This window comes from Antechinus flavipes, chromosome 6 (genome assembly GCF_016432865.1).
Source record: "Antechinus flavipes isolate AdamAnt ecotype Samford, QLD, Australia chromosome 6, AdamAnt_v2, whole genome shotgun sequence".
Classification (NCBI taxonomy): domain Eukaryota; kingdom Metazoa; phylum Chordata; class Mammalia; order Dasyuromorphia; family Dasyuridae; genus Antechinus; species Antechinus flavipes.
Window position 1 is genome coordinate 61781169 of NC_067403.1, and position 26519 is coordinate 61807687.

Sequence of the window (26519 nt, forward strand, 5' to 3'; positions counted from 1 at the left end):
TTTGTTTCATAATTTAGTGCATATTGAATTTCTCCAATAGAATGTAAATTCCTTGAGAGGGATTTCATTTTTATCTTTGTATCCCCCAAATCTAGGCCAATTATGAAAATTACACAATGGATTTTTAATAAATTATTTAACTTAAATAAATTATCAAAAGCTTGAAATACTGAAAACATGCTTGAAATATAATCATTTATACTTTCTTACATATGATCCATAATCATACCTATTGAATTAAACATTCTCAGGTTTATTCCTCCTTTTCTTCCTTTTTGTTGGCAGTATGAGTAAATTTGCTCTTTTCCTAATACAATTAGTTGTAAGTAATTCATTTTCATTGCACTGAAAACTGAAGGACAAATCAGTGATAACAGAATCAACCACTTGGGGAGTCAGTTAAGATTTGTGTCTGGTAACAATTTATCATGTAAAGGGAATATGCTTTATTTTATGAAAATTTGGAAACAGCTTTCTGCATGATTTAAATCTTTGTCAGGAAAGCCCCCCTTCAATGTGTAATAAACATATCTCATCTCTAGAGAAGGACGTAATGACAAAAAATGATAAAACTATCAAGCTGTATGTATTGATGACTTGGATCCAAATTTTATCCAAGATATTTATGTGCACCTTACATATGGTTTATGGTTAAAGATGATGAAAAAAATAAAATTGATATGGTAGGCGGCATTTTTCAAATTTTACATATTTGGAAATCACCTTAGCTATACATATAAGAAATTCAAAGAAATGTGGAGATAGTTTTTTGTATTAAAGGATAAAGAATAAATTGTTATAGACAGTAATGACAAATATGTAAGTAAGAATAAAAATATAGAGAAAAAACAGTATAATTATATTTCTGTACTCTAAAAATCCATTTAGTAGAAATCAAGCAAGCAATAAAAATGAACTAAAAATTCAAAAAATGGAAGGATAATAAACCACTTAAACAACAAATGTGAAACATTATGGCAGTAATGAACTTCATGAAAACTAGAAAAATGAAAAAAGACTACATGTGACAAGAAGAAATATTAAATCAAATCCAACTTTTTGAAAAATGGGAAAACATAATATTGCCCATTTCAAAAACAAGTGACCTAAAAATAGGCTGAGATATAAGATATTTTAATAAGCATTTGATTCTCTGAAAATCATGAAAATAACCCTAGAATCAATCCATACTTCATGAATTTATGAATTAAAACTTCTAACTATTAGAAACATAAAGCAAAGGGAAAATGGAATGACTACTATTTTCCTGAAAAAAAAAATTAAATAAATTCTAGGAATCCATAGATAAATCCAGGTGTCTTACTCCAACAGGAAAAGTGTTGGAAAGGTCCAGGAAGAGGAGATTAAAATATTGATGAGTGTTCTATTAATGTTATATGATTTTTAAGAGAAGTTCGAATCCGCTTTTATAAATGACGCTCTCAGGCTCAGTTAAAGTAAAGGTAAAATTTAATTATACAATGCACGGGATAGAATGCTTGCAATAACAACACATACAGCAAATAATACACAAGAGGCAAAGAATAATAAGGATTATGATTAGAATAGCAGAGAAAGAGAGAGAATACATTACTCAGTACGATCGAGGGAGCTTCAACTCTAATTGGACGGGTGGGAAGGCCCTGATATTTCAGCCTGTGAGTCTGGATCGGGAAAGTCCTAGGCAGATCGTCATCTCCATAGGTGAGGCTTCAAAGTGGAGAATGCTTTGCCCACTCTTTATAGGGGCCCAAACAAAGAAGGCTTTGGGCCAAATGAAGACCTCATCTAAGACAAGGAGGCACCAACTAGAGCTCCAGGTGGTTATAATCAAATGTTGCATTGATAAGGGGGCCAGTCCTTATCAACAGCAACAGTTCCAAGGAGTGGTGAGTTCCTGGAATCATATAATTGGAGCTAAAACACCGGTGGTACATGCCTGTCTTATAGATTAAAAAGGAAAGAGTTGAAATATATGTTCTTATGGGTCAAGGAACGGTCAGGTTTTCATAGGAGAAGGAGTTAAAATATATGCTCTTGGGGTGAGAGAGTAGTCAAGTCCTCACAGGGGGAGTCACATCTTTCCTCGATTGGGTTCTCATGGTTTACATGGGAATTAGGTTCATATGGGGAAAGTCACGTCCTTACAATGATTTGAAATGAACTTATTACTAATAAGGAGATTTCTTATTCAATGAGACACAGGCAAGGTCACAATAATAAAAACAGTGCTATATGGAGAATATAGAATGACTGAAACAAAATAAGATTCGGAGCAGAGTAGTGGTCTTCCTGGAACTATCCAAAAAGATTTAAAAAGGTATAAGGGTTGAGTTTTTGATCCTGTTAAAAATACATGCCTCCAGATTAGCTCCCCTAAAACAGCAAGTGGTAAACCTTTGCTAGGTAAGGCCCCAGGCATAGGAATCTACCTCCTTGACAATGGTGATAGTCAGAAGCCTGAATAAAGGAAAATTGAGAAAATCACTTTTTATTATGGGAATAGAGAAGAGAAAAGGTCATTTTCAGAGGTAGCTACTGAAGCAAAAAAAAAAGTCTTTCTTATCACAAAAAAAGTAAAGGTGAATGCCCACCTGGCCAAAAAGAGTTCATAGAAAAATACAAAAGAGACTTTTTAAATCAAAGGAGAGATTGAGGGAAAAAATGTTAAATAAAAACAATTCAAGAAAAACAATTATGAAAAGAAAGTTAACCAACTAGAAGTGGAGATCCAGAATCTTCAGGAAGAAAATTATTCTTTGAAAATTAGACAAGGGGAGACCAATGAGACTATAAGAAACTCTGAAATAATAATAAAAAAAAAAAACAGAGATAATTTTTAAAAAGAAGAAAATTTGAAACATCTTATAAGAAAAACAACTGTTCTGGAGGACACAGTCAAGAAGTCATAATACATTAGAATAATCAGCTTACCTGAATGCTACTATTAAAATCTTAATAAATAGTATAATGATTATATGGGTAGAACCAAATCAGGAAGCTTTTCAAACTCTCCCAGTTTCCCTCAAAAACCACATGAAATCAGCTCTGAACAGAGTCCAATGGAATGAAACTTCTCTCCAGCTCAAGATAGACTGAAAAAACTCCAAGAAAATTTAGAGTCCCTGGGGGAAAAGAGAGTTCAGCCCACTCAGATAGAGGAAACCAGTGAGAGGGTCTTAATCACAGCAAATCAGCAATTAATTCCTGCTGTCCTGGCTCATCAGAAAAGCACAGTAGGGGGACAGCTTTCAAACCCACTTGTGAAGGCAAACTCTGGGAAACCAGGTTGTTTCCTGAGAAGATCAGGCAAAGCTTCCCTCAGCAAACACAATGGGCCCTTGTTTTCAAAGCCAAGGCTCAGAGTTGCACAGGAAGCTTGGGATAGCATCCCCTATCCTCCAGGAGCAGAGCTGGACCTTAAAAGCTAAAAAGGGGAAATACCAAAAGTAATGAAAAGAAAATGAGCAAGAAACAGAAAAGACCCTTGACCATAGAAAGCCACTATGGTGACAGACAAAAATCTCAGAATTTCCATAGAATATCAGCAGAAGAACTTTAAAAACATTATATGAATTGGTCTCAAGGCCAAGAGACTTCTTGCAAATGCTCATAAAATACTTCAAAAGGCAGATATGAGAGATAGAAGAAAAAATGAAAAAGGGAATGAGAAGGATGCAAGAGAGAGTCAACAGTTTGGAAAATGAAGGGAAAACTTATCTGAAGAAAACAACTTCTTAAATAGAAGAATAAGCCAAATGGAAAAAAGAGATGTAAAAGATAACTGAAGAAAATTTCACATTAAAAACTAGAAAAGGGCAAATGGAAGCTAATGACTTTGTGAGACAGCAAAAATCAGTCAAACATAATAAAAAGGATGGAAACAATGGAAGAAAATATGAAATGCCTCATGGGCAAAACAGCCAACTTGGAAAAGAAATCCAGAAAAGACAATTTAAAAGTTACTGGCCTAACTGAAGATCATTACCAAATAAAGAACTTGAATAGCATTTTACAAGAGGTCATTAAAGAAAATTGCCCCAATATTCTAAAAACAGAGAGGGAAATACAGATCGAAAGAATCACCTTTGGGAAGAAATCCCATGAAGAAAAAACTCAAGGAACATTTTTGAAAAACTACAAATCTCAAGGAAAAATACTGCAAGCTGTCAGACAAAAAACAATTTAAATATGAAGAAATAACAGTTAGAATTACTCAGGATATAAAAAAAAAATAAAGCTTTAGTGGGAGAAAAAAAAAAAGAATTACTCAGGATATGACAACTTCTACAATAAAGAATTGGTGGTCTTAAAATACCATATTCTGGAAAGCAAAGAATTCAGGATTACAGCCAAAAATTAACCACCCAACTAGATTCAGTATCATCTTTCAGCAAAGGAGATGGGGGAACTCCATAACAAAAAATCACCAAGATCAAGATGGTTTCAGAAGTGAATTCTACCAAAAATTTAAAGAAAAATTAATTCCAATATTATGTAAACTATTTTGAAAAATAGGTAATCAAAGAGTACTGCTAAATTCCTTCTATGACACAAATATGACACTGATAACCTTAACCAGGAAGGGCCAAAACAGAGAAAGAAAATTACAGACATCTCCCTAATGAGTTGTAGAGGACCTAAATTCTGGAGAAGTATACTTGAAACAAGGTGTAACTCAGTGGAATTGATGAGATGATGATTCTCTAATTCACATATATACTTGGTACTTAGTATGGTGATGTAATGGTTCTCTAGTTCACACATTCAGTATGTCTTAATGATGTAATTATACTAAGGTATATAAGGGCTGAGAAGGACTTAAAATTGGACATTCTATTTTTTACCATCCTGGTGGCTCTCCTGCCTCCTTCACTCCTCCAAGGCTGGACCTGAGATCTCCAGAAAGCTAGCCTGGACATTACAATGAGTATTGATGACAAAATTTTAAATAAAATATTAACAGAGAATACAGCAACTTATCTGCAAGATAATACACTATCACCAAGTGTGATTTATAATAGGAAGGCAAGGCTGGTTCAATATCAGGAAAACTATTACCATATTGACCCTATCAATAACAAAACCAATAAAGAGGGATTAGAGCCAAAATGGTGGACAGCAGACATGACTTTCTATAACTTTCTCTGACTTTCTCTAAAACCAACAGCAGATTAAACCTCTAAATTGGTCTTGCAGTCACAGAACCCACAAACATTTGGAGTACAACACATTCCCAGAAGAAGATACCTTGGAAGAATTTCAAAACAGGTCTATTTTAAATGGGCAGGGGAACAGTTTGCCAAACCCAGACCATAGCACAGGGAGACTGGGGCAAGGAGCTGGGGTGGGGAGTCAGAGCTTTGCAGTTTCCAGGAATCTGGGAATCTTCTGTGAGCCTCTTTGGCTACTCAGTTTTGGTTGCAAGCATTTGCAACCTCTTTGCATTGAGAAGAGCTCAAGCCCTAAAAAAATGAGTAAAAAACCAAAAAGAACTTTTTACCAGAGACAGCTTTTATGGAGAAAGAGAAGAATAGATCAGATCTCAAATTTTGAGGTTACTAAAGGCAAAGCAACACCAGATGAGGCCCCCAAAAGAGATATGAGCTGGTCCCCATTTCACAAGGCTTTCTTGGAAGATTGCATAAAGGATCTTAAAAGAGAGAATGGGAAAAGAAAAAGAGATCATTGCAAGAAGGAATGGAAAAGGCATATAAAGCCCTACAAAATAGATACAAAATGTCTGTCATTGAAAAACAAAATTTGTGAAATGAAAGAAAAAAGCAATGAACAAACAATTCACCTGGACAATTATAAAAGGAACTAAAAAGCTAACTGAAGAAAATGATACACTAAAAGTTAGAATTGAACAAATGGAAGTAAATGACTCAATAAGACTTCAAGAATCAATCAAACCAAAACAAAAAATGAAAAAATAGAAGAAAATATAAAATACCTCCTAGGAAAAACAACTGAACTGGAAAATAGATCTAGGAGAGACAATCTAAGAATTATTGGACTTTTTGAAATCCGTGATGAAAAAAAGAACCTAGACATTATCTTACAAGAAATCATAACGGAAAACTGCCCTGTTATCATAGAATCAGAAGGTAAAATAGCCATTGAAAGAATTTACAAATCACCTCCTGAAAGATAACCCAAAATTAAATCCCCAAGGAATATTGTGGCTAAATTTCAGAATTATTGCACCAAGGAAAAGATATTACAAGCAGCCAGAATGAAACAATTTAAAAACCAAGGAACCACAATTAGGATTACCCAGGATCTAGCAGCTTCTACCTTAAAGGATCAAAGAGCCTGGAATCTGGTATTCCAGATGGCAAAAGAATTTGGATTATAGCCAAGAATAAGATATCCGGCTAAAATCAGCATTATTTTTTCAGAGAAGAAGATGGACATTCAATGATTATAGGTGAATTTCACCTATTTCTAATGAAAAGAACTGAAGAAAAAAAATTTGATCTCCAAATACAGAACTCAAGAAGAACATAAAAAGGTAAAAAGGAAAGAATTCTTGAAAACTATATTTCTGTTATCGATATACTTAGAGTGCAGATATAATTTGATTTTATTATGATAAAGAGGAAAAAGGAGGTAAAATAAGGGAAATTACATCTTGTGAAGAGGCAAAGAAGACCTATTATAATTGAGGGGAAAGAAAGGAGGGGGCTGAGCATTGTGTGAATCTTATTCTTATCAGATTTGGCTCAAAGAGAGAATATCAGACATATTTGGTTTCACAGAGAAACTTTTTTTCACATTATAGGGAAACGGGAGAGGAAAGGGGGAAAGAAAGGAAAGGACAAATTGAAGGGAAAACAGAAGTATTAAAGGAAAGGTGTAAAAAAGGGGGAGAGGTGTTAAAGGGGAAGACCTGGTTGAGGGAGCAAGTAATCAAAAGCAAAACACTGGGAAGGAAGGAAGAAGGAAAGGAAAGAGAAAAACATGACTTTAGGTAAATAAGATGGCAAGAAATATAGAATTGGTTATTGTAACTGTGAATATGAATGGGATGAACTTTTTCCATAATACAGAAGCAGATACAGACTGGATTAAAAGCCAGAATCCTACAATATGTTGTTTACAAGAAACACATCTAAAATGAAGTGATACATATAGAGTGAAGCTAAAGGGCAGGAGCAGAATCTATTGTGCTTCAAGTGAAGTAAGTATAGGGATAACCATCCTGATCTCAGGTCAAGTAAAAGCAAAGACAGATCTAATTAAAGTTACAAAGAAGGAAACTATATTTTATTAAAGGGTACCATAGATAACAAAGCAATATCAATACTAAACATGTATTCACCAAGTGGTATAGCATCCAAATTCCTATGGGAGAATTTAAGAGAGATGCAAGAAAAAATACTAGTGATCTCAACCTTGCTCTCTCAGAACTAGACAAATTGAATCAAAAAAAAAATAAAAATGAAGTTAAGGAGGTAAACAAAATGTTAGAAAAGTTAGGTATGATAGATCTTTGGAGACAACTGAATGGAGACAAAAAAGAATTTACTTTTTTCTCAGCTGTTCATGTAACTTATAAAAAAATTGGCCATGTACTAAGGCATAAAAACCTCAAAATCAAATTCAAAAGGCAGAAGTAGTAAATGCAGTTTTTCAGATCATGATGCAATAAATATTACATGCAATATAAGGCCAGGAGAAAATAGAACAAAAGTTAATTGGAAATTAAATAATCTAATCCTAAAGAATGAATGGATGAAACAAAAAATCATAGACACAATCAATAATTTCATCCAAGAAAATGACAATAATGAGACAACATATCAACATTTGTGGGATACAACCAAAGCAGCAAGAATGGGGAATTTTATATCTCTAGATGGTTACTTGCATAAAATGGAGAAAGAGAAGTTCAGTGAATTGGGCTTACAACTAAAAAAATTAGAAAAAGAACAAATTAAAAACTCTCAATTAAATTCCAAATTTGAAATTCTGAAAGTAAAAAGGGAAATAACAAAAAAATTGTTAGTCTCAAAAATGAAAAGGGAAAAATTTCCATGAATGAAGAAGAAATTAGAACAAAAATTAGGAGTTATTTTGACCAACTATATGCCAATAAATTTGATAATCTAAATGAAATTGAGGAATAGCTACAAAATATAAATTGCCCAGACTACAGAAGAGGAAATAAATTATTTAAACAGCCCCTATTTAGAAAAATAAATATAACAAGCTATTCATTAACTCCCTAAGAAAAGAATGTCCAGAGCCATATGGATTTACATGTGAATTCTACCAAACATTCAAAGAACAATTAATTCCAATACTATATAAACTATTTGAAAAATCAGGGAAAGAAGGAGTCCTACCAAATTCCTTTTATGGCACAGATATGGTGCTGATAGATAAACAAAGGAAGGTGGAAACAGAGAAAGAAAATTATAGACCAATTTCCCAAATTAATATTGATGCAAAAATCTCAAATAAAATATTAGCAACAACATTACAGAAAGTCATCCCCAGCATAACACACCATGACCAAATAGGATTTATACCAGAAATGCAGGGCTGGTTCAATATTAGGAAAAAGTATTGGCATAATCAACTATATCAATAACCAAACTAACAACAATCATATGATTATCTCAATAAATGCAGAAAAATTATTTGATAAAATCCAATATCCACTCCTATTAAAAACAATAAGAAGTATAAGAATAAATGGACTTTTCCTTAAAATGATCAGTAGCATCTATTTAAAACTATCAGCAAGCATCATATGTACTGGGGACAAATTAGAACCATTCCCAATAAGATCAGGAATGAAACAAGGTTGCCCATTATCACCATTACTATTCCATACTGTATTAGAAATGCTAGCTTTGGCAATTGGAAGAAAAAGAGATCAAAGCAATTGGAGTAGGTCATGAGGAAACCAAATTATCATGCTTCGCAGATGATATGATGGTATATTTAGAGAACCCAAGAGAAAAAAAAATGACTAGAAATGATTCACAACTTCAGCATAGAACTTCATTTGTTCCTATACTCTAGTGTTTTTGATAGGAATAGGTGTTGAATTTTATCAAAGTTGCAGGACACAAAATAAATACACATACATCATCAGCATTTTGTATATATTACCAACAAAGTCCTACAGCAAGAGATACAAAAAGAAATTCCATTCAAAATAACTGTCAATAGTATAAAATCTTTAGGAATCTGAATGCCAAGGGAAAGTCAGGAATATATGACAAAACTACAAAATACTTACCACACAAATAAAGTCATATCTAACCAGTTGGAAAAATATAAAGTGTTTCATGGGTAGACCAAGCAAATATAATAAAAATGACAATATTATCTGAATTAATCTACTTATTTAGTGCTATGCCAATCAAAATCCCAAGAAATAATTTTACAGATCTAGAAAAAAATAGTAACAAAGTTCTGGAAAAACAAAAGGTTAAGAATTTGAAGGGAATTAATGAAAAAAAAATGCTAACGAAGGTGGCCTAGCTCTGTCAAACATAAAACTATATTATGAAACAGTGGTCATCAAAAACCATTTGGTATTGGCTAAGAAATAGAGTAATCAATCAGTGGAATACATTAGTATCATAGGACAAAATAGTTAATAACTATAGCAATATAATGTTTGATAAACTGAAAGACCCCAGCTTTTGTAATGAGAATTCAGTATTGGCCAAAAATTGCTGGGAAAATTGGAAACTAGTATGGCAGAAACTAAGCATTAACCCACACTTAATTCTCTATACCAAGATAAGGTTGAAATGTTCAGGATCTAGACATAAAGAATAATATTATAAATAAATTCAAAGAACATAGGATAGTTTATCTCTTAGATCTGTGGAGGAGTAAGAAATTTGGGGCCAATGAAGAACTGAGGATCATTATTGATCAGATAATTTTGATTATATTAAGTTTAAAAGGTTTTGTACAAACAAAACTGATGCAGACAAATTTAGAAGGGAAATAATAAACTGGGAAAATATTTTTACATTCAAATGTACTGATAAAGTCCTCATTTCTAAAATATATAGAGAACTGACTCAAATTCATAAGAATTCAAGCCATTCTCTGTTAGAATCCTAGTGTTAACTCAATGGAATTGATATAATGCTTATTGGTTTAAACCTTAGAGCGAATCCTTACAAAGTGATAAGTCAGTTGCCTAATTTAGCATGGTACTTAGCAAATTCTCTAACTCACTAATGTATTTAAGTACTCATTGGAGTTCACAAGTATGGGAGATTCACAAAGTTAACTTTGTAACTTTGTGAATTCACACCTCCCTTAATCCCTCCCTCAGAGGAGGAGTCAACCTTTTACACCCAGCATAAATAGAGCTTCAGTGAGCCAGTCAGGGTTAGTTCAGAAGAAGCCCTCTCTTGGAGGCAAGACAAATTCATTGCAACTTTCACCTTGGTGCTGGCTGGAGACCTTTGGAAGAAGAAAAGCCAAAGCTGGCAGAGACAAAAGATTAGTAGCAAGAGCTCTTGGAACCAAGCAGAGAGATAGGTCTCTAAGAAAACTAACTGGGCTATTTTGGAGGAAGCAATAAAGGATCTGAACTTTTAACACCTGGCTGCATTTGCGGTGATTATTGATCTGAATTGATACTAAGTCTGCCTCCAGAAAACCTCCCCAAGAAACCTGCTCCCAGAAAGAATGACCATATTATATAAAAAAGAAGAGAATACCACAATTCTTCAATTGGTAAATGGTCAAAGGATATGAACAATTTTCAGATGAAGAAATTGAAACTATTTCATGTCGTATGAAAAGGTGCTCTAAACCATTGTTGATCAGAGAAATGCAAATTAAGGCAACTCTAAAATACAACTACACATTTCTCAGATTGACTAAGATTACAGGAAAAGATAATGACAAAAGTTGGATGGAATATGGGAAAACTGGGATACTAATACATTGTGAGTGGAGCTATGAATGAGATTTGATCATTCTGGATTTGAAATTTGGAACTATGCTCAAAAAGTTCTCACATTGTGCATAACCTTTGATCCAGCAGTATTTCTACTGGGCTTATATTCCAAAGAAATCTTAAAGGAGGAAAAGGGACCCATATGTGCAAAAATGTTTGTGGCAGCCCTTCTTGTTGTGGTAAGAAAATGGAAACTGAATGGTTTTCCATCAATTGAATAATGATTGAATAAATTATGGCATGTGAATGTTATGGAATATTATTTTTCTGTAAGAAATGGCCAGGAGGATTTTAGAGAGGTATGGAGAAACTTACATGAATGGGTGTTAAGTGAAATGAACAGAATCAGAGATCATCATAAACAGCAACAAGATTATATGATGATCAATTTTGATGGATGTGACTTTCTTCAACAATGAGGTGATTCAAAAGAGTTTTAAATGTCTAATGATGAAGAGAGCCAACTACATTAAGAGAGAGAACTGTGAGAACTGAGTGTACTTCACAACATAGTAGTTGCATTCTTTTTACTGTTGGTTGCTTGAATTTTATTTTGATTATCTTTTTTTTTTTACTGATTTGATTTGATTTTTTCTTGTGTGGCATGATGATTGTATAGATATGTATGTATATAATGGATTTAATATATATTTCTACTATGTTTAACATATAGTGCACTGCTTGCCACCTAGGAGAGGATGTAGAGGAAATGGGGAATATTGGAACACAAGGTTTTGCAAGGGCTAATGTTGATGAATTGTCCACACATATATTTTGAAAAATAAAAAAGTTTAATAAAGAAAATAATTATATTTATCTCCCTAATGTTTTTGTTTATTTTGTGTTAGATTATATAGTTCTAAGAGAAGGAAGTTGAGCTCTTCCCCTACTACAGATTTTCTGTCTATATTTTCCTGTAATTCATTTAACTCCTGTTCTAAGGATTTGGATGCTATACTGCTTGGTGCATATATATTTAAAATGGACATTATTTTATTATTTATTATACCGTATAGGAAGTATAGTTTTCTTCTTTCTTTTATTTTTTTTTCTATTTTGCTATTTCTTTGTCTGAGGTCAAGATCACTATCTTGCTTTTCTTTTTTTCTTCAGCTAAAGCATAGTATATTGTGCTTCAGCCTTTTGCATTTACTCTGTATCTTTCTGTTTTAAATGTATTTCTTGTTTAAAAAAAAACATATTGTAGGATTCTGATTTTTTATTTCACTCTGCTATCCACTTCTATTTTAGGGGAGAGTTCATTCCATTCACATTCAGAGTTATGCTTACTAGGTGTATATTTTCCTCCATCCTATTTTTTTCTCTTTTCTTTCACCCTTTTCCTCCTCACCAGTGTTTTGATTCTAATCCCCCACTCCCTCAATCTGCCCTCCCTTCTACAACTTTTCCCCTCCTATGTCCCTAGAGTAAGATAAATTTCTATACCAATGTATGTTATTTCTTCTTTGAGCCACATATAAGATTGGAAGGTGTAGGGGAGTGTTTGTTGTGAACCAGAATTTGATACAAGGTGATAACTCACTGGAATTGATGGAAACAATGCTTGTGTGCTTTTGCAACTTTGAGAATTCACACATTAGCTCACACATTAGTTACAAAGGTGATAACTCAATAGAATTGATAGAAATAATGTTTATGTTAACACCTTTGAGAGTTCACACTTTGGCTCACACATTGGAGTTCACAAGTTGGGAGATATCCAAGTTTGCACCTCCTTTAGCTCACATATTAGTTCTTGTTTGGGAGATTTCAGGGTTCAGTATGAGATATCAAAATTCACACCTCCTTTAATCCCTCCCTCAGAGAAGGAGTCGACCTTTTAGAAATCATATATAAGAAGCTGACAGAGGCTCAGTCAGTTAGGTCAGTTGAAAAGATTGAGAGGGGATCACTCTGGGAGGAAGCCCATAAGACTACTCTCGGGGGCGGAGTCAGATTCATTCCATTTTCCACCTTTGTGCTGGCTGGAGACTGAAGACAAACCTTTGGGAGACATTTGGAGGGAGCTCTTGGAACCAAACAGAGAGATAGACCACTAAGAAAACTAACTGGGCTATTTTGGAGGAAGCAATAAAAGATCTGAACTTTTAACATCTGGCTGCATTTGAGGTGATTATTACTTGATCTGAAACTAAGGCTGCCTCCAGAAAACCTCCCCAAGAAAGCTGCTCCCAGAGAGAACCATTATATTTTAAAGAAGAGAACACCACAAGTGTTAAATAAAAAGTGGATAGCAGAGAACAAAAGAACAAAGGAATATCTACTTAATGCATACTATTTGTTATATAGGCTTTCTTTTAATGTAAATTTCTTGTTTTATATTTTGAATCTTCTCATGTTCTGCTGTGCACATGGTATTTTATTCTTTTTCTCTTTTGTTTTTAAATTGAAAATAAAAATATAAATTAAAGAATACAAAAATAAACAATGTAAATGCAAGGTAGTCTATAAGAAACAGGACTACTATTTCCAGGGACCAGGATACAATTTTATAAAGAAGATGGTGTTTATGCTGCTTATTAAAGGGAGTGAGTAACTATAGAAAAGAAGTAAGGAGGAAACTCATTCATTGCCTATGGAATGGCCAATGGAAAGACACACAGATGCAGTCATATGTGAGGAACAATGAAAAGTCCAGTGTAAATTTTTCTGTATTGCAACATGTGAGAGAAAGAAGAAAATATCCAGTGAATCTGAAAAGACACCATGGGTTCATCTTATTTAGGGTTTTGAGCTCTAAACAGGAGTTGATGTATATAAATCATTTTAGTGACAATAGTCAATGAGCTTTAATGTATAATAGGTATCAAATGATAATATCTGCATTTTACTAAAAATTATTTTGGCAGCTGGTTGGATTGGAGTAGAATAAATGCAGAAAAAAAAAGTTTGAATGATTCACTGTTGGAATCTTTACAAACTTCTAACTCATTAGAGTTGATGTTTTGGGCCAGAACCTGAAACAAGGTACTAAGTAGAACTAATTAATACAATGCTTGTGTTTGCACCTTTACTCACTGGAGTTCACATGTTTGGGAAATTTCAGGGTTTAGTATGAGATATCTGAATTCACATCTCCCTTGAAGCTCTTAGGGCCAGAGAGCACTTTGGGAGAAACCCATAATCCCTCTCTCTCTCGCATCCCACAATTCCTCTCTCAAATAAATAGAGCTTCAAAGGGGCCAGTCAGAAGAGTTTTCAGAGGAAGAAGCTACGAGTTGGGAGTTGAGCTGAAGATTGAGAAGGCTCTCTCTTAGAGGCACAACCAGATACATCTCACACCACTGTGGTAGCTGGGCTCCTGTACTTCCCCCACTGAGACCAAGTTGTTCTGAAAGACTTGCCAGAAAGCTAGCCGAGCTCCAAGTGAAGGAGACAAGAGATTCATTCCATCTTTGTGCTGGCTGGAGGCTGAAGAAAGCAGAGGCAGAGGCTGAAGGACAAACCTTTGGATTTGGAGACATTCGGAGGGAGCTCTTGGAACTGAGCAGAGAGATAGGCCTCTAAGAATCTAGCTGTCTGGGCCCAAGGAAAGAGATAAGACTTGCAAGGAGAAATAAACAATTGTATTTTTACCAGCTGGCTGCATTTGGGGTAATTATTGATCTGAACTGAAACTAAAGCTGCCTCCAGAAAATCTCCTCGAGAAATCTTCTCCCCCAGAGAGAACCTTCATCTTAGGTATTTTAAAGAAGAAAAAGATCACCACAATCCACAAGTTATATAAGTAGATATATCAAAATTTGATAAGTAATTGGGTATGAATAAATGGGAGAATTAAGAGTCAAGTTAAATTGTTAAGTTATGACCTTACGAGAATATAGGGAAAGAAGATAATATGTTTATTTTTTGATGTGTTAACTTTAAAATATTTTCCAGGACTTACAGTTTGAACTGTGCAAAAATTACAAAAAACATTAATATAGCAGTGATATACTAATGGCCTTCACTCTAGTTACTGAAGTTATCCAATTGAAATAGAAGACAAACATTCCAATCATAGAAGCTTCTCTTGGCTATCTTGTTTATTGATGACATTTGGGTCCCAAATACTATTATGCCTCATTAATTTGATACATTATTTCTAAAAATTTCATCTATCCCCAATGTATAATGGGGAACTGGATGAAAAATTCCAATGGCCCATGATGTGATACACAGCTGAATTAACATTCTATTGAGTTAATGATATATAGATACATAGATATAGATATAGATATCAGACATGACAGATATATAATTAATAAGGCAATGAAGGAGAACAGACTTCTGGATGATTTCTATTACCTAGAGGTTAGTGCAAATCATCATCACTATATCTTTCACACCATTATTTCTCAGGGAGGTTATATGAGTCTAGGTCAAAAAGCACAAGCTCTCAAGACAATCAGAATGTCAAGTAACTTAAATTCCAAAAGAAAGAGAAATATGTAGTTTCAGTTATCTGTAGTATATTAATTTTTAATAAGTATTGTGGCACATATTACAATATGTTTTGTGGACCTGTGCCAATCAAATAATAAAAATTCAAAACAATTTGGCAGCACTAAAATGGTGCACTGGCCAATCCTTAAAGTGTAAATGTAATTGAAGCAAACTTATCCTCTCATCCTCAATATAACAATTATGAATATATATTGACAAGGGTCATGGAGAATGAGCAATCAAGTGTATGTTACAATATGTGTGGATATAGAGAATGATTACACCAATGAGATTATAATTCTAGGGAAGCAACACAAACAATATGTTAAAAATATACTTGAAATCATTCATTTTTCAAATGTTCTTGTGAAGCAAAAAGGTGATGATGATGATTATAGCACATATACAGTACTTTAAGGTTTTCAAAATCGTTTAGGAACATATTATCTCATTTGATACTTACAATAAGCTAGATGCCATTACCACCAATTTACAGATGAAATAATGAAAGTTAGGAAAAATTAATTGACTTTACTATGGTCATGATGCTAATAAGTATCTGAGCAGAATTTGAATTCACTTCTTCCTGTCTCTAACATTTTTACTGTATCTCCTAAAAACTTGGCTGACAAAATTAAAATCCAAAATGATCATGTTAAAATTGGCATATCCAAGAATTTTTTCTGGTCACTATGAAAGAAAATTCTTATCTGTGTATGATCAAAATATTTTTCTCAAGAATCTGGGATTTCACTAATATTAGATCTTTCTTCACTAACAAATTAACAAGTCTTCATTGAGTTTCAGAGAAATTGTGAAAAGTTCTAATTATCATGGTTCCAGTTTCAGTTCCAATCTTTCTAAGACTAACAACTTGTGTATTCATTACACCATAATTTTTCACACTCTCTCCCGCCCCAACTCACACACACACACACACACACACACACACACACACACACAAATACACACAAAATTGAAAAAAAAAAAAACCTTCAGCAAATTTTACTATACCACAATGAACTTGAAGTCTGTGAACATATTTTTCCCCAGAGAAATAACACTTTACTGACATAACATCACTACATTTTTTTCCATTTTATCAATGATTTTTCCTTTGTACACTTTCTAGTATAATCACTGTCTTTATAGAACCATATCTTGTAGTAAAGAGAAAGTCAAACAAAATAAATAATGATAGTATCCACATCTGAGAGTGTAAGCAATATCCACTTATACCTTGCCACTATCAGAGGATAACTTTTTGTCAAAGATTTTTTATTTAAAGAAGATGAAATACTACATACCTTGCCATTATTCTAAGCACCACTAGATCTTTCCACACTCTTATCCACCATAGTTTAACTCCACTTATGTATATTTTCTACCATATTAGAATATGACTTCCTCAATAGGAGAGAAGGTCTCACTTTTCTATTTCTATGTTCACTGTTTTTTTCCCAACATATGTCTTTTCTTTTATTTTTTACACATATGTACAGGGCCACAAATAGTAGGGGAACTCAGGATAAGGTATAAGACCCATCAGTACAGAGAGAATCTGCTGACAATGTCTGATTAGCTCCCCATCTTTCCTAAGAGCTCTCTGCTTTCCTGAGAAGTCAGGAGGTTGTGACAACCTGTGTTGTAATTTAAGCAGAATGATAACAAGTGGCAAAGAGTCATCTACACACAATAGCAAGTTGTTTATGTGGTCTCGCATGTAGTTAGCACATGTGCAGTGTTGCTTTAGTTATGTAAGTGTATTAGGGTATATGAGGCAGAGAGAATTTGGAATAAATGGACTCTGTGTTTGACTATCCATGTGAGTCCTTGCCTTTTTACTCCTCCTCTAAGACCAAGGACTCGGACTGATAACAAGATCATCCAGAGAGATAGTCCAGGCATTACACATGTATGTTAGCTTTCCATAGTTCTCTTTCTGGATGCAGATGACATTTTCTATCCAAAGTTTATTAGAATTATCTTGGGTCACTGAATCACTGAGAAGAACCAAGTCTTTCCTAATTGATTGTGGTACAATCTTATAGCTACTGTGTACAATATATTCCTGGTTCTGCTTCTTTAACTCAGCATCAGTTTCTATAAATCTTTCCAGGTCATTTTAAAAATCATCTTGTTCATAATTTTTACAGAACAATACTATTCCATTAGTTTCATATACCATAATTTATTCAAATATTCCATAATCCATGGGCATCTACTCATTTTTTAAATCTTTGCCACCACAAAAAGGGCTACTACAAACATTTTTACACATGTGGGTCCTTTTCCTTCCTTTATATTTGTGAACATTTTTTAAAAATTAAACAATAACTATACTTCATTATAAAAGATTTTATTTTAGTTTCTAAATATTAATGCATTTAAATATTATTCTAACAAGGAGTTTATAAGCTTCATCAGACTGCCACTGGTATGTGTGATATGAGGGAATGGTGAAAAATTTTTGGTTTTAGTGTATACTATATTCTTTCTTACAAAATTCTAAACTATGATTAGTAGCTTTCACCCTATACTTATTAATAAATCAAATTTATTAAATAGTACTTTTAAGTCATGTTAAAACACATGATTTTGTATTTCAAAGCAGCATTTACATGATTGACGTATTTGCAATCTTTCCTTAATTAGTTTTCAGAAATATATCCTAATTATGTTTTAATAAACACTGTAGAACATGGGGAAATATGCATTTTACACTACTTGTTTATTGGAGAGTAATTTTGGACTGGTTGTTACATACCTCTTGAAGACAAATAATTTTCATTTCTGTGACCTTTTTTTCCTAATTTAATTTCTGCTAGATTCTGATTTTTTTCAGACCATCAGAATTTGGTCCTAGTTATGATTGTATACATGTGTCTTTCTTTTTCCCATCCTCTAATTACCCAGCTTTATTTTTGCACTCTTCATAATTCTAGGTTTCTATTGTCTCATGATCAAATTAAAATTTTGTTATTGCTTTCCATGTCATTCCAATGCCAACCTCTTAGAATTGATTTACTGGCTAAGAAGCTTTTCAGCTGTCATACATACTCTTTCAGAGAGAAATAAATGCAAAACACAAGCAATGAATGCTACTGTGGAATTCAATAGCTCCCAGGATGCAAGGCCCCATGGGCCATCATGCTTTTAAAATGATAGCACACATATGTGTAAGCACATGAAAAGTTTTAAAAATGTTGTTATTGGAAATTCCTTTAAATTTTAGAATATCATTTTCACACATTAACTTATCTCTCACTGACTTGAAAATTTTTATCACTACTATCTTTTGTAAATGAGAAGATTTAATCTCTTTTATGCTTGAATATACTGTTTAAAATATATTGCACATTCAATTAATTAACATTCGTATATGATATAGATTAAAAATTAAAATCAGGGTGGGCCAACTGGGTTTTGCACCAAAGCAAATGTATGTGCTGATAGCATGTTGTCTATCAGCAAAGATATAATTGAATTTAGGATAAGTTTGGCAACAACATTTATTTAAAATTCACAGTATGCTTTGAGACAAAGCATTCCTTCTTCTACTAAACATCTCCCATGTTTTATTTTCACCAGTAAGTAGAACCAGAAGAACATTATATACAGCAATAGCAAGATTATACAATGATCAATTATGATGGACATTGATCTTTTCAACAACGAGGTGATTCAGACTAGTTCCAATAGTGTTGTGATGGAGAGAGCTATCTACATCCAGAGAGAGGACTGGAGGACTGGCCTGGTGTAGACAACAACATAATATTTTCACTTTTTGTTATTATTTGCTTTCATTTTGATTTTTTTTTTCAATTTTGATTCTTTTTTTTTCTTATGCAGCATGATAATTGTGGAAATATGTGTAAAAGAATTGTACATATTTAAGCTATATTGAGTTGCTTGCTATCTAAGGGAGAGATTGGAGGGAAGGAAGAGAAAAATTTGGAATACAACGTTTTACAAGGATAAATATTGAAAATTATCTTTGCATGCTTTTTGAAAGAAAAAAAGCTTTAATAAAAAATGAAAGAAAAGTTATTAAAAAAGAAAAGAAAAAGAAAATGCATACACATCCAGAGACAGAACCATGTAGGCTGAATATGATTTGAAGCATATTATTTTCACCATTGTTTTCTTTATATCTCATGGTTTTCATGTTCTAATTTTTCTTTCACAACTTGATATGAAAATGTATTTGAAATAATTACATACATATAACATATGCCAGATGCTTGTCTCTTGGAGAGGAAGGAACAAAAAAAGTTGTAGCTCAAAATCTTACAAAAATGAATGTTGAAACCTACCTTTACATATAATTGGAAAAATAATATATTATTGAAATAAAAAAAATATTAACTTCATCAATCCTATCAACCCTTAAATGCTTATTAAATTGTATATTTTTAAATTTTCTCCCCTTCCAAGGACTCTCCAATATCGTGATTTAAAAAAAAAGAAAAAAACTGCACAAATTATGTATATTTAAGCAAAATACATCCCTCTTCTGCTCATATCAAATACACACACATAATTGCACATGTTTTTGCTTATGGGTCATCTACTTGCTAAATTAAAGTTTAAAAAAACTGGAAAAATGACGAACGAAGTAAACTATTTTGCTCACTTTCAATGAAAGATCTGTGTATCTACATTACTTTTACTTCCCAGATAGTCACCGTTTTTGTCCCCTAAGTTCAGAATTATTGAAAAATTATAGGTCTAGGCCTGGAGACCAGAGTGACAATAAGCAAAGTTGTCAATAAGTGATAGTCTAGAAGCAAAGAGAAAATAGCCATCAAGGATACATTGATTGGGAAATATTAAATTAAAAAAAATTAAGGTGGTACTTAACAAAGGATAAGCAGTTTTCCATCTGAGGCATGAGACAAGAGAATGGAAACCCTTGGTTTAGCATGCTAAAAACATGATGAGCATAGTAAAAGAGAAAATAAGTGACTAAAAATGGGGTCACTATCTCCATAAAATGGAAAAATAATCCATCCTCACTCCATTGTATGTACAAGAAGGCTAGGGAAACATTGATTGATCGTGATTCATTGCAAAGTGGACTTGTCAAAATTTTCTTTGTTATATAGTCTTAGACCTTTAGAAGCCTAAATTCTCATTCTCTCTCTCTCTCTCTCTCTCTCTCTCTCTCTCTCTCTCTCTCTCTCTCTCTCTGTCTCTCTCTCTCTCTCTTCTACTTCCTCACACAGATGAAAAGTCTTTCAAGGTTTTTTGTTTCTTTATAATTTTGCTATTAGAATAAATTGTTCTTTCTTCTTCACTCTACAATAGTTAATATGAAGCTTTACAGATTTCTCAGAAACTATCTTTTTCATCTTTTTTATGTCAAAGTACTATGTCATTATGTTCATATTATGATTTATTAATCCATTCCTTGATTTATGGGTACCTTTAATATCTATTTCTTTGTTACTACAAAAATATTGTAAATGCTTTGAATTTATTGGTCATATTTTTTCTTTGATCTGTGAGGAATATTCGGAAGAGAAGTATGACTGAGCAAAAAGTATACATTTTTTAGGGGCTTCTTATTCATAATTTTAAACTTTCTTCCACAAAGGCCAGAAAATACCATTGAAAGTATGTTAAAAGTGAATTAAGCACATTTTTATTGTCCCTTATACCCTTTCAGTGTTTTTAATTTTACTTTTTGTTCAATTTTGGCAATCCAATGATTTTGAGGTGGAACCTCAGAATTACTTTCATGTTGATTTCTCTAATTATTAGTGGTTCTTTTTTTTTTTTAATAACTTTTATTGATAGAACGCATGCCAGGGTAATTTTTTACAGCATTATCCCTTGCATTCACTTCTGTTCCGATTTTTCCCCTCCCTCCCTCCACCCCTTCCCCCAGATGGCAAGCAGTCCTTTACATGTTGAATGCGTTGCGGTATATCCTAGATACAATATATGTGTGCAGAACCGAACAGTTTTCTTGTTGCACAGGGAGAATTGAATTCAGAGGGTATAAATAACCCTGGAAGAAAAACAAAAATGCAAGCAGTTTATATTCATTTCCCAGTGTTCTTTCTCTGGGTGTAGCTGCTTCTGTCCATCTTTGATCAATTAAGGCTCTCTTTATCGAAGAGATCCACTTCCATCAGAATACATCCTCAAACAGTATAGTTGTTGAGGTATATAATGATTCCTGGTTCTGCTCATTTCACTCAGCACTAGTTCATGTAAGTCTCGCCAGTCCTCTCTGTATTCATCCTGCTGGTCATTCCTTACAGAACAATAATATTCCATAACATTCATATAAGTGGTTCCTTTTTTTAAAAAAAATATGGCTAATGATAGCTAACAACAACTTTCTTCCATTACATCTGATTTGAGTTTATTTCATGGTACTAGAGACAGCAAGATTACTAGTTATAGATTGGATATGGATTAATGTGTAGCTCAAGGTCAACTTTCAGAAATTTTATCAATAGATTTTTTTCAACTTTGAAAGCTTTCTGCAAAAGAATTCTGGAAGATCCTAGGGCCTTAGAAGTAATCACTATATACAATGATACATGGAAATTTGATATGGAAGTTATTTTGTTGTTGTTATTGTTAATGTAGAGCTGAGAAAAAGGACAAGTCTTAACATAGAAGTCAGGGATCTAGAAAATGCCATAAAAACCTTAGGGCAAAAGGACAATTTATGTCCTAAAGCAGCTACATTAATTACAGCACTTTCCTAAATCCTAGAATATTATTTACACATCCTGAAAATCTGGCTGATTCACTTTTCTGTGGATCCTCAGCAACCTTGTCACTTCTTACTATACTTTCATCAAAGTACTGATATGTAATGAAGCTGACTCCAGTGGCTACTGTGGTATTTGATTTAGTTATTTTCACCCTTTGCCTCGGGGCACCTCTACACTGAGGGCACCTTTTTGGAGCTTGAATTTAGAGTTATTTAGAGGGCTACAGCTGGTAAAAAATCAGAAATTAGTAGTATCATTAAAAGGTGAGATAATGTGATCTATATAGAAGGATACTAATGAACTTTTAAACTTAAGACTGCTCCATTAAGGTTTATTGCAATTTTTACCTTTTTTAAAAAGTTATCTCATAAATTATCATTAATATCATTATTGATTAATGAGGCATTTACATAACCTAATCAAAATTAATAAAAAAATAAAATGATGGTATATCAAGGGCAAAATAAAGGCTTCCACATGCATCAAGATATTTTAATAGTAGACTGGAAATAAAATAAAAATCCATCAGTTAATAATGGGGAAAATGTTTCAAAAACACAACATAATATTTTGTCCAAATTATGAATTAAAAACTATGATGAATGCAGAGAAACATAGGATACTTGTATGAACTTCTCAATGATTAACTGATAAATATTTAACAACAGGACTTTCCAAAAATATGCATGAAATAATTTTAAGCTTATTCTACCTTATTCATATTCCATCACTTTCTTAATTAATCAAACAATAAGTCAATGCATGGTTAATAAGGTTTGCTTATGTCTGGGGTGTAAATGTTTATATCAAAAATTTAACAATCATTCTGCTAGATCTGACTTCCTCACATCCTCTGAAGTGAATGCAAAGTGCTATAAGCAGTAATGAAAAGTAATATTCTGAATGAAGACAAGATCAACAACATTAGAACAATTAATTTTGGTTCAAAAAATAATCTTAGAAATCAACACACCATACTTAATTGTAGAGATACCATTCTATGGCAATGGAATATGTAATTTCAGACATACTTTATATGATGGTGAGTTTTGTTGATTTAAAAATAAATGTTTGGGTGAGGGTTATAAAATATTATTCTCTGGTAAGAAAAAAGAGTAAGAATCATAAGGAAGTATGACAAATAGAAAATATATAAATACTATTTTTTAAATCATAGTAATTGGAATTCAAAGTAGAAAGAGGTCATGACAGTTTCCTACCTGATTGATTATACCTTCTAAATCAGATGTGACACTTAATCATTAGGTTTCTACTTGAAAGCCTCCAAATCTGGAGAACTCACTCCCTCAAGACTGTCTCTTGTACTTTGAGATGACTGAAATAAGTTCTTTATTACTGTTAACCTAAATTTATTTTTTTGGAATTTCCATACATTCATCTTACTTGTATTTGAATTGGACTATGTTGAAAAAATCATCTTAATTTTCATTGGCAAATCTTCAAAGATGTAAAAAGTGCTTATTATCATTTACTTTTCTTCCATATCTTCCTTAATCACAGCTCAAAATTCTAACTTCCTTCATCTAATACCCATGAGGAGTAACATGTGGCCTTTTATCATTCTGGTTGCCCTCATTGTTTCATTATCCAGCTAATCATCTAATCTGGATATTTTCTCTGGCTTTTTCCATGTGTAGAATGCCCTCTTTCCTCTGCACCAATTACAAATGTCCCTGACTTTCTCTAAGTACAAACAAATTTAATCTCCTACAGGAAGCTTTCCCTAACTCTTTTTTTTTTTTATTTCTAGTGCCTTTCCTCTGTTAATTATTTCCAATATTATATTCACATATATGCATATGGATATGTGTATATAAGTTTGTTTACAATCATTAGATTGTAAGGTCTTTGAGGACAGGAAGTATCTTTTGCTTCTGTTTTCATCCCCATAGCGCAGGGCCTGACCCAAAATAGGTGCTTAATGTTTGATTGATTGATTTTTTCACAGTGTTTTATTTTTCTGTAATATGATTACCCAAACTCAATATAATAATGTCTAAATGTTTCTAAGTAGAATAGTGTAAATTTAAATAAATATTTGTTGATTCAATATATAAATAGTAGCTGCTTTTCAACCTAAAACACAATAAATGTCACATATAATCACCATCTTTATCAATCATGCATCATTTTGATATATGTAGACATATGTTGAGATAAATAATGAAGAGATAATCTGATAGGGTTTTGTTTTGTTTTCCAGTACAATATATGAATCCACTTTTGGCAGGATAGAAAATAAAAAGTTAGGAGCAACTATGTGATGCAGTGGATAAAGGGTTAGCCCTAGAGTCAGGAATACTCATCTTCCTCAAGTTCAAAAACCAATGTCAGACACATTGGTCTCAGTTCCCTCATCTGTAAAAATTTTAGAGCTAAGGGCAAACTACTAAGCATAACAAAGCACTCCAGTAATCTTGCCTAAAAATTTTCAAATAGAATCACAAAGATTCTTACTAAAGAACCACTAAATAACAACAAGAAAGGTAAAATGTATTCATCTCCAAATGAAACTTTATAAAGAAGGGACAGCTAGTTGGCACAGTGGATAGAGCACTAGCCCTGAAGTCAGGAGTATCTGAGTTCAAATCTCTCCTCAGACATTCAACACTTTCTGGTTGTGTGACCTTGGTCAAGTCACTTAACCCCAATTGTCTCAGAAAAAAAGGAAATTTATAAAGAAGTAATATTTAGTCACATTTAATGTGATCCTTGCATATTATACTGTACCCAAAGGCATGTGCATTCCTATTAGCACTAATGATAGACCCCACCAATTATTATAAACCAGGATTAGGAATAACATGATTTTGGAAGATAGCCAATCTACCAGGACAAACTCCAGCTCATTATAAGTCAATTCACATGAGCAAAGTTAGAAGGAATGAATGATGAAAAAATATCTAGTTAAGTTTTGCTTGTTAAATAGGAACTTGGAGATCTAATTGATTCTTCTCAAAATTCTGAATAAATTCCAAGAATGCTCTTTACTTGGTATTTATAACTATTCTATAACCATCTTTTGCCATTATTATATCATAAAGCCAAACCTTTACTTGAAAAACTTTTTTTTGATGTTCATATCACTTAAGGTTATTAATTTGGATACAATCAAATTGAAGACCACATTTTATATAAAATAAAGCTACTAGTCTTAAGGAGAGAGCCACAATAACTAATATGTCTTTTTTACTACCTACAAAAGTAGAATAAAATTTTAATCTGAGAGCATATGAAATGTAATCACGAGTAAGAAAATTTTATCAGAACTTAGTTAGCAGGAAATTTGTTCCAATAATTCTAAGAATCAAAGCAAGAATTAGTATAGTTGGAAACTATACCTGGTTTACATAGAATGCATATAACAAACAAATATATAATGCACATAGACAAATGTATTCTCTCTGCTCTCACTTTGCCCCTGTAATTTGATTTTCTCCCTGTGGTTATTATGAACCAAAAGAAGATTGGATGATAGGGTTATGAGTCATCACTGACAAGATTTTGCCTTGAATAGAAAATAATGGTGGACAAAAGCTTCTCAGGTAATTTAGTGTTTATGCCTGAAGCTTTATTCTGATCATCCTTCATCAGTCTGATAGCTTCCCCAGGTAAATTCTCAGTAAACCATTTTCATAATTTTTGTTCCTGTCTTGGCTTGAATGTGACATTTGACCAAGTGAAAGATTTTTTCATTAACCTGAATGCCCCTTTCACTGCTAAACTTCCTGAGTATAACAATGAAAACATTTGAGAATAATTTAATCTTAACATATTCCTTAATATCCATATTCAATATGTAAAATATATGCAAAAAAGCCAACTCTCTCCAATGCCATCTAGAACAATAAACCTAATTTAGTTTCACAGGAGATCAAAGTTAATTAAACATGAAAGCAGCAAAAATAGTCATTATATTTGAAGAAAGTATAAACAAAGACTTTCCATAGTACTTTTTTTTTTCCTGATGCAATTTTATCTTTGAAATATTTTATCTGACGGATGCTTTAAGGGGAAAAGGCAATATAAATGGAGTTGAAATTCAGTGTATCAGACATTCTAATAATAGTTTTTTTTTATTTGAAGTGTTTTGCTATTTTTTAAGAAAGCCAATAAGCATATAGTAACTGCCTATAGCAATTTATGAATTAACACTAAAATATGTTTCCACTTTTCAGAAGTAAAAACTGAGGTCCATAGGTCTGATTTATTCTAATGGAGGCATGCTCTGTTGTTTTTAAAATATATTTAGGCAAAATACTCCTTGAATTTATTAAACTATCTATATGTAGATTTGTGAATAGGCCAATGATCTTATTTAAGTATAATTTTTTTTGTTTTGTTTTACTGAGGCAGTTTTAATT